The sequence below is a fragment of the Crocodylus porosus genome, unplaced genomic scaffold (genome assembly GCF_001723895.1).
Source record: "Crocodylus porosus isolate Cpor-Errol unplaced genomic scaffold, CroPor_comp1, whole genome shotgun sequence".
Taxonomy (NCBI): Eukaryota; Metazoa; Chordata; order Crocodylia; family Crocodylidae; genus Crocodylus; species Crocodylus porosus.
In genome coordinates this window covers 2,411,730-2,421,077 of record NW_017728943.1, presented here as the reverse complement: position 1 = coordinate 2,421,077, position 9,348 = coordinate 2,411,730, and positions in this window count along the sequence as shown.

Genomic DNA, 9,348 nt, shown 5'->3' with positions numbered 1-9,348 from the left:
TGCAGGGGCTTGTCCGCGCCGGGCGCCCACCCTCACAGGCACACACACCCTGCTCCCTTGCACGCGTGCACACGGACACACGCGCACGCACTGACTCTGCCTCTTTGCACGCACACACACAGATCCCGCCCTGTTGCACACACACGCGAACCCTACCCCTTGCGCACGCACACACACTCAGGCACATGCATGCACACACACTCACACATAGAGCCTGCCACCTCGCGCGTGCACACACACAGGTGCACACATGCACACACACAGACCCTGCCCCTTTGCATGCATGCACACACACAGATCCTGCCCTGTTGCACACACACTGACTCTACCCCCTTGCACATTCACACAGGCACATGCACACACATGCATGCACACACTCACACATAGACCCTGCCCCCTTGCACGCACGCACACACACAGGTGCACATACATGCACACATACAGATCCTGTCCTGTTGCACACACACAGAAACCACACCTGCCCCCTTGCACGCACACACACATATGCCAAAGGATGTTGTTTATATTGGGAATGCTATGCCAGCTGCCCTCATTCCTGATCTGTGTGGCGGGGGGAGGGGGGTCGATCCCCTCTATCTGCCCCTTGCCCTGGAGCCTGGCACTGAGGGGAGCTGGCCCCACGGTTCCCAGGATGAGGCAACCCCTGCCTCCTTTGACTAGCCCAGCCACACTCTCCTCCTGGGAGCAGGTGTGGGGCTGTGGCAGGGCAAGCTGAAGTGCTGCAAGGGATGGTCCAGAGGCCCCCCTCTCCCCTTTTCCTCTCAGGTTCCAGCCCCCACCTGCCCCCTCTGTCCCAGCTCCAGGCATTTCTCTCCTCTCCTTCAGTGGTCACTGTCCTTCTCTCTAGCCCTGAGTAAGAGATGCTACCTAGGGCATGGGATGGATAGCAGGATAACTCCTCACCCCACCCTACCCCATGCACTCAGCTGGGCCTCTCAGCTCTGACTGACGCTGACCTGCTCTCCAGGAGCCCTGCTGGAGCATGGAGTCCCAGCTGTAGACAGCAGGCTTTGTCCCTGAACTGGGGTGGATCTGAGCTGGGTACAAATCATGCCAGGGCTGTAAGTGGCTGCTGCCTACTGTGTATGCTGGAGAGCTGAGGGAGAAGGGGATCGCTAGCTCTGGGGGGTGGAGAACAATCTGTAGCATAATACAAGGACCCATCACCTGTCCCCTGAATCCAAATCCAGGCCCCACTTCCCTGCCTGCTGGTGATCTTGTTCTCTGGAGATAGCCAGGCTGGAAGCTGGTTTGGGAGCAATGTAGTAGAGGGGATTGTCTCCCCTGAGACTACCCCCAGTGCCATAGTGGAAGCAGTGGTCCCTGCCACTGGAGATAGGAGCAGTCAGACCCTTAGGTCTGAATACAAGCCCAGAACCCAGGTTAAATCCCAAGCAGAACATGACTTCTCCTCCCTACCCATGCCCTGCAGCTCTCAGCTGGGCACAGCATTCTTCACTTCTGGTCCTAAAGTCCTAGGGAAGCCTGATGGCTCAGGACTGTTCACCAGCAGCTGCAGCCTGCCCCAGAGGTGGCTGTATTTCAGTGGCAGACAAGAGAGCTCCATTTGCAGAGCACTTTGGGAGGAGAGGCATTGAGGGAAATGCACAAGATCAATTGGGACCCTTGCCAACGCAGAGCTCTGGCCGGGCGGGCAGTAATGTTCCATCTCTTTGAATTGCAGCCTCATGGCTACTTATGCAGTGGAAGGGAAGGCTCCTTTTCTTGTGGGTATGGTCTGCTAATGCTGGCAGGAGCCAGGCAGATGGGGAGCAAATGATGCTCCAGAGCTGAGTGCAACACCCTCTCCAGGGTGTTAGATAGTTCCCCTCTGAGAACACCTGTGGCTGGTTCCATGCCCCCACAACGGTGCTGGGAGAGTGGGCCCCAGGGGCCAGTGCAGCCCTGGAGCTACTTGCCTCCCTTCCTCCATGACCCGATGGGGATTTTCAGGGCTGTGGAGTCCCTGGAGCACTGCTCTGTCCTGGCCACAACCACTCCTGCCTTGCACAGGGGCCTGGCTCTCCCCTCTGACGCCCCCTTCCCTCCTCCCTCCCAAGTTCACCCTTGCACTTAGGGCTGCTGCAGACCTGCCAGAGACCTTCCTGTGGCCAATGTGCCAAGTGTCCCCAGGATGTCCCCAAGGGGCACGTGGACCTCACAGAGTCTGTGCACCAGGTGTAAAGGGGCTTCACAGCCAGAGATAAGGTTCCCTTGTCCCAAGACTTCAGAGATGTTTCACTCCACACCCAGCTCCTTTCCTGGGCCCTGAGCTATCATCATGGTTTGGTCTTACAAGTGTTAGTCAAACATTCACAGGGGCCTGGTCCCAGGTCTTACCTGTGTGGAGAGCCCTGGATTACTTTACTACATCCCCTGGCCAGCCTGGGAGACAGTGCCTATTACACCAACAGGGAAACTGGACTGAAGTGGTTTGCCCAATGCCCTGCAGTGAATGCGTGGCAGAGCAGAGATTGACATGGGAAGTCTGACGCAAAGGAACCACTTCCCTCTAGAGCCAGGAACAGAGCCCACGAGTCCTGGCTCTTGGTGCCCCGCTGTTCCATTCTTCTTCCCAGAGCCAAGGGCACAACTCCGCTCCTCCCTGCTCTACCCACTTGAGCCTACTCTTTCCCAGAGCTGAGGACACAACCCAGGCAAACAGAATCCAGGTGTCCTGCCTCTCAGCTGCCACTACCTTGCATACCCCTTACCAGAACCAAGGATACAGCCCAGGAGGGGGCCTCATCCCCAGCAGCACTGCCCTACCCATTAATGCCACCGTGGCCCCCCATACGCTAGAGGGAGGCAGGTTTTGATCTTCTGAAGGTCTCTTAGCATCTCTGGGGCCTGTGATCTCCTCAGGTAACTCTCTCACTGCTTGGCTTGAGGCTTCCTGCAGACCTCACCTTTGAAGGGCTCAGTACCCATCTGTGAGCCATGGGGCCTCACACATTGCCAAGTGGCAGCGCTTGATGCAGGTCCAGAGGACTGGCTGGCTCAGAGCCTTGCCTCTGGTCAGTCCCCAGTGCTTTGAACACAGCTGAGGTCTGCAGGGCTTTCAGCCCCTTGCTGGATGGGAGCTGTTAGAAGGCCAGTGGGGGCTGGTTAGATGCATCTGCTTCACAGCAGGCAGGTGTCTCAGTGAATGCTAAGTAATCTGCTCATGTTTGGTCCCAAAAGGGATCCAGGATTTAATGGGGCATTGAAGGTGGGGGGAGGGTGGCTTTCCCATCATGCTGGCTCCTCTAGACCAAAGAGGAGCAGCTGTATGCTCTCCAGACATTCCTGGATACTGGCTTACCCAAAGGTGAGGTGTAATGTATGCAATCCTGCTGGTCTGGGGTGGGGCCCCCATACAAAATTTAGCCCCTTGACTGGTCCTAGATGTTTTCTTGTCTTGGTGATCCACAGCATACATCTCAGGGTGCTGGCTGAGGCCAAGTTTTGTAGTGCTGAGACTGCGTAGGCACAGAGAGTCTCTGTGGGATGGGAGATAGAGGCCCAGAGAGGGGAGTGACTTGCTCATGTCCACCCAGCAGCTCAGTGGCAAAGGCATAGATATAGCTCAGTTTTTCTCAGACCCAGCACACCAGTCCAACCTTCTTTACCAAAGATGGAACAACCTGTGTGGGATTGCCCTGAATGAAATGAGCTAAGTGATTCCAGCCCATGGCTGCCCAGGGAGCCAGGATAGAGCTGAGAATATCCTCACCAACACAGAGCTGGCCCTGGTGAGATGCCACCACAGTCGTGAATTATACAGGGGTGAGTGTGGCTCTGGACTTGAGCCTATAAAACAGCAGCCCTGAGTACTGGTGCAGTGTCCATGCTAGGGGGGTGGTGGTGTTCTCAGCTACACTCATGCCTAGAGGACCAAGCCCCTCAAAGATGTTGCACTGAAATTGTGACCCCCTTGGGCTTAAGGTTTATACAGTGCTGAGTGCTGTGTGTGTGTGTAGGGGGGTCCAGTCTGGTCCAGTATTGGGGCTGCAGGATGTGTGCAAGCTACAAAATCAGTGAGAACAGCAAGAGGAAAAATGCTGGTGATTGCTCCCTAGTCTAGTTTACCATCTTCCTTGCTCTTTCTCATCTGAAGACTAGTTGCCTCCTTCTGCTGGGCAGATGCAGTATTTCTCTGTTCTCCCATGGGAGAACACCTCGTGAAAAGAGGTCCTCAGGGGCCGTGTCTAGTGGTGACCTATTCAGACTGGTCCTGTTACAACAGCAGTCTTTCTTGGGACGTTGTGAGGTTTCTGGTCACAAAGGGAGGGAGGAACCAGAGAAGTGGCAGGTTGGAACTGACTTGGGCATACAAGGGAGTCCAGATTTTTGCTGGACCCCAAAAGAAGAACAGCAGGAGGATGATTTAAATACTGGGCACTGCCTTTCACCATGGATCCCAGTGCACCACTGAAGGTGGCACCAAATCCCTGACTCCCTAGCACTGTCTAGCTACTTGCTCCAGAAAATCTCTGTCATGATCCTCAGTGGACAATCTCTTGTGGAATCAAAGTTGCTTTTATTTAGGCACCATTGATTCCCTACAGGCAGTTCACCTGAAATAGTTTAGTCCATGATTGCTATGGCAGTGTAGATGGGCCCATTGCAAGGTCACCACGACTTGGAATGCACTGGCTCATTGGCCCACTGATCATGGAGCAACTGTGGCTCAAAGGCACTGGGCTGCTAGGAGACTCCTTTCTACGTGTGCAGTCAGTCAGCTGGGAAGTCCGGTGTGTGTGGGCTGATTCTTCAGACAGTTCCCAGAACTCCCAGGGGATGAGAAGGCTGGAGATGCTCCTCTTTGCTTTTCATCAGTTGGATTAAGGAGGAGGGAAGTGCCTTTGGTTCCTCCCTTTGTTTGCTTGAAAGGATTCCCCTTGTGGTACCAGCTAATTCCCTGCAGGAGGAAGAAGACAGGCAGGCTCTGAGCCAATGTAGGCTGGTCTGAGCAAGGCTGTGAAGTTATGGCAGCACAGTGGTCCTCACTGATCGTTTCTGACACCAGGAAGGTTGCTTTTGAGCACTAGGAGAACACCCCATCATTGGTGCCCCAGTAGCAGTGGTGGGGAAGGTGATCTCTGGAGCCAGCTGAGCAGCCCTTGTGAGAGCCACAAGGATTGTACAAGCCCTCCTGCCTGGGTTTGAATGCTGGCCCAGAAGCGTGACACCTTGCTTCTTGAACTGAAAGAGCAGCACCCCTGACACCAATAGCAAGAATAGGTTGTTACTGTCTAGTACAGGGTTTGGCAACCAAAGCCCACAGGCTGGACCCAGCCTACAAAAGGATTGTATCTAGGTGGTGCAGCTGTGACAGTGGTGGCATTTGGTGATTCAGCACTGCTTAGTGGTGAAGGAATCCGTGGCACAGAGTGCCACACAGTGGTATACAGCAGCAGGGGAAATCAGCAGCATTTAGCAGTGGGGCAGATTGACCATGGCTAGGTTATAGGCAGTGGCCACCTAAGACAGATCTCCATTTAATTTGGCCCATCACTGCTCAGAGTTTGCTCACTCCTGCACTAGTGCACCAGGAGTGTGATGGACATTGTGTCAGGGTGGTAGAAAACAGCTGTAACTAAGGCTACCGGACAGGGAACTCTCTGGCACTTATTTTCCCAGTGGGTTCCCTTTTCTCAGACCCTGTTCTGCAGGGGAACAAAAGGAACATTAGAGGGTACTCCACTTACATTCATATTAGATCGGTACCTAACTCACTTACTGTAGGCCCCATTCCTGGCCTACTGCTTCCAGCAGAGCCAGCATGAGTTATCTGTATTTCAATGGATTGCATAAACTGCTTGAGTGCATGGGAAGCCTTTGGCCTGCTTGATCAGGGCTTTGTGCTCTGTTTAACTGCACCCCTGGTGAAAGTGAGTAGGAGTCATTAATTTTCTAGTCTTCTAAAGCAGGCTTGAATCCACATCCACTAGGCCTGGTCCATTCCAAGGCTGCCATTAGAGGCTTACGGTGTTCTGGGAAGGTCAGGAATGCTGAGCCAGTGAGCCTGGGCCTGGTGATCAGCCTTTACACTGAGCTGGGTAAACTGCATATTTCAGGAAGCTGTTTTCAGGCCTTGGGATGCACACATCAAGTATAGTATGCTCTGCACACTTCCTGAGATGCTCTTCCTCTGTGTTGGCTTCCCCTTAGCCTTGTTTGTGAACTGGAAGTTCTTTGGGTCAGGAACTCTCCCTCATTGTGCAAGTGCAGCTCCCAGCACCGTGGGGCCCTGATCTGCACAACAGCCTCTGGGGCCCCATGACAGTGCAAACAGCAGTGAATAGCAAGAAGAAGAAAATGTCCAGTTGATTAGCTCAGAGGGGATTTCAGATGGAAAAGAAGCCTAAAACTAATGAGGCCAGAAGCAGCCAAGTGCCGTGATCATTAAAGCAAGAGGTGGGGAGTGAGGGTGCCTGGGTGCTCTGTGATCTTGGGCCAAACATGGACCTGTTCCTCTCTCCATTGCAGTAGTACCCCAGAGGCCTGAACCTGACTGCCACTGTGCTAGGAACTGTACACACATGTAGGGAATGACAATCCCTGTGCCACAGAGCCCACAGTCTAAACCAGGGGTTCTCAACCTTTTTAGACTCACACCACCCCTCCTTAGACTCCAGGTTCCACTTGAAAAATGCCAGCTCTTAGCTTTCACTCATCTTTTGACTACAGAAAACTACTAAGGCAATTTTTCCATTGCAGAGAGCTCAGAAAGCCTACAACAAGTCAGAGTGTTCTTAACACTGTGAATTCCTATTTGAAATCTCTGGTTTATCTTGTGAATTGTGTTTGCACACCTAACAGTGCTGACAGTGTGTGGCATCCTGAGGAAAGGAACTCAAAACACCCCAGGTTGCAGCAGCACCCTGGATGAAAATCATTGGGTTACACAGACCAGTTTGATGCCACCACTCCATGGGGGCACATAGACACTGATCTCAGCTTGAGGGGCTTTGTAAATTCCTTTGAGACTGACTCGGTCCGTACCTGCAGGTGAGTGAGAACCCAGCCCCTTTTCCAGCCAGGGACTGGGCAGGATAGTAGGGCACGGCATATTCCTAGAGATGGGGAAAAATGCACATGTCTATTTCTTTCCCCATCAGTCCTGCTTTCCTGTTTGTCCCCATTCAGGGCTGTGGGGTGTCAGTTCCATTCTCCAGCTGGAAGCTCAAGGCTCCTGGGGCCTCCAGCAGAATTCATCTGCTTCCAGGGGCATCCTGTCTGCATGCAGATAGGTTAGGGCTGAGGACCTGCTAGGAGCTGTCCAGAGGAAGTGTCTGTGTCCCACCCTGCAATGAGCATGGGGTATCACAGGGGGCACCCCAGGAGGAGGGCAACTGCACCTGAATGGGATTCTGCCACCTCCCCTTGCTGCAGCCTGGCCCTAGTGTAGAAGAAGCTCTACTACTTTGCCATCCCCCCACATCCACCACTTCAGGACCCAGTGCCCACTGCCTTTTTGTTTGGCCTTCACTCATGCTGCCCATTAAGTGTTGGGGGCAAGGCAGTACAGGCTGTAACTTCTCCAGCCCCCACCCACTCCCCACGTGCTTGGCAGGCAGCATATTGGGAAGCAACAGAGGGAGCTGCTGCTGTTGGGGAAATGCAGGCCAACAACTCAGCAGGGAAAGCAAACAAATGCCTGGCACAGCACCAAGAGAGACAGCTCTCGCTCTCTTGCTTGCTGGAAGATATGGGGCTATGCTTGAATGCACCAGGCCAGGCCTGCCCAGCCTCCCTGCTGCACGGAGCAAGGCCACTCCTCCGGCCAGTAACCATGATGAGGGAGCTGGGAGCGAAGTCATGACTGGTGCCAGCCTGCTCCCACTCCTCACACAGCCTCAGTCAGAGCCTTGGGCCTGGGGCTTGGCGGGATCAGGCCCACTGGCCACAGAGACTTGGTTATGTGCTGTGTCTCTCTCTGCCCATGTAAGATTTGTTCACTGTCAGGGTGTGAAGGACCACGATTTTGCAGTGTGAATTATGTAGCTGGGCTAGGGGGATCAGGACTCCTGTGGCCTTTCTTTGACTGGGTTGCAGTGGTTCCAGAGTTTGTGACTGCCTCAGTTTCCCCCTCTGGTGGTTACAGTCAGCCCCTCTCTTGGGAACCATATGGCTGGATGCACTGCTTGGAAGGCACTCAGGAGATGGTTGGATGAATGGGGCTGGATAAGACACAGGATTATTGGAGAGAATTGCCATTATCAAAGGGCTGGGGGGCAGATTGCCCTGCTGAGACAGAATCTCCCTCCTGGGGTCTGGCTCCATGGGCAGCAGCCCCAACTACTGCAGAGGGAGGCACCTGTGGGGTATCCTCCCTCAGGAAAAGTCCCTGTCTTACCCCAGGGGATTCCTCATCAGTTCATGCTCTAAAGCATCAGGGTTCTGCCACTTCCCAGCTCTTGCCTCCTTGAGCTCTTCTGGTTACAGCTTGGGGCACTCTTGTTCTGCATAGGCCAATAGTTCTCAACCTTGCTAGACACAAGGCCCACTCCCCCTCCCTGCCAGACTCAAGTCCCCCCTTCCCCCCCCACCACACACACACCCACTTTGGAAATGCCAGCTCATAGCTTTCATTCATTTCATGACTACAGAAAAATAACGGGGAAATCTTCTGTTGCGAAGAACTCAGAAAGCCCCCAGCAGAGCTGAATAGTTTTTTCACTGTGGTTCCTATTGTATTTATCTTGTGAATCATCTGTGGGTATTTAGACATCTAACAGTGCTAGCTTTGTGTGGCACCCTGCAGCACCCTGAAAAGGATCTCATGGATCCCCAGCTTGTCACGGGAACCCAGGTTGCAGTCACTGGCATAGACAGAAGCCCAGTCCCCTTTTTCTCTTAGCTCCAGGAAACTGTGTGGAAGTGAATTCCCTGGAGCTCTGGGTGAGATTGTCCTGGTGTACAATACCCCCATCCAATTCTCACCCCCTCCCTGAGCAAATAGTATTTCCAGCTTGTCTGCACTTTTCTTCCCCTCTTACCACTTTCCTCTGGGTAACCCTCCCTCTTGGCTCCAGTGACAGCAGTGGAAGAGGCTATGGTGCAGCCTTCTCTGGCAGTGGGAGGGAAATAGGGGCCCTGTCTCTTTAAATGTACGGACAATAGCAGATGACTGTCATGCATGTCTCCTGCATCATCCATCCTGGTTCCCTCCATGGAGATATCAGGCATGGGGGGAAGGGGGACAGGGATGGGGGAAGGGAGAAGTGAAATCATGTGTGCTGGTGGCCACGGAGGGCTCTTGCTATAGCTGTTCCCTTGCTTTGCCTGCACACAGGGGCCCACGGTGCTGTGCTATCAGGGATGCCGTCTGACCAGGGC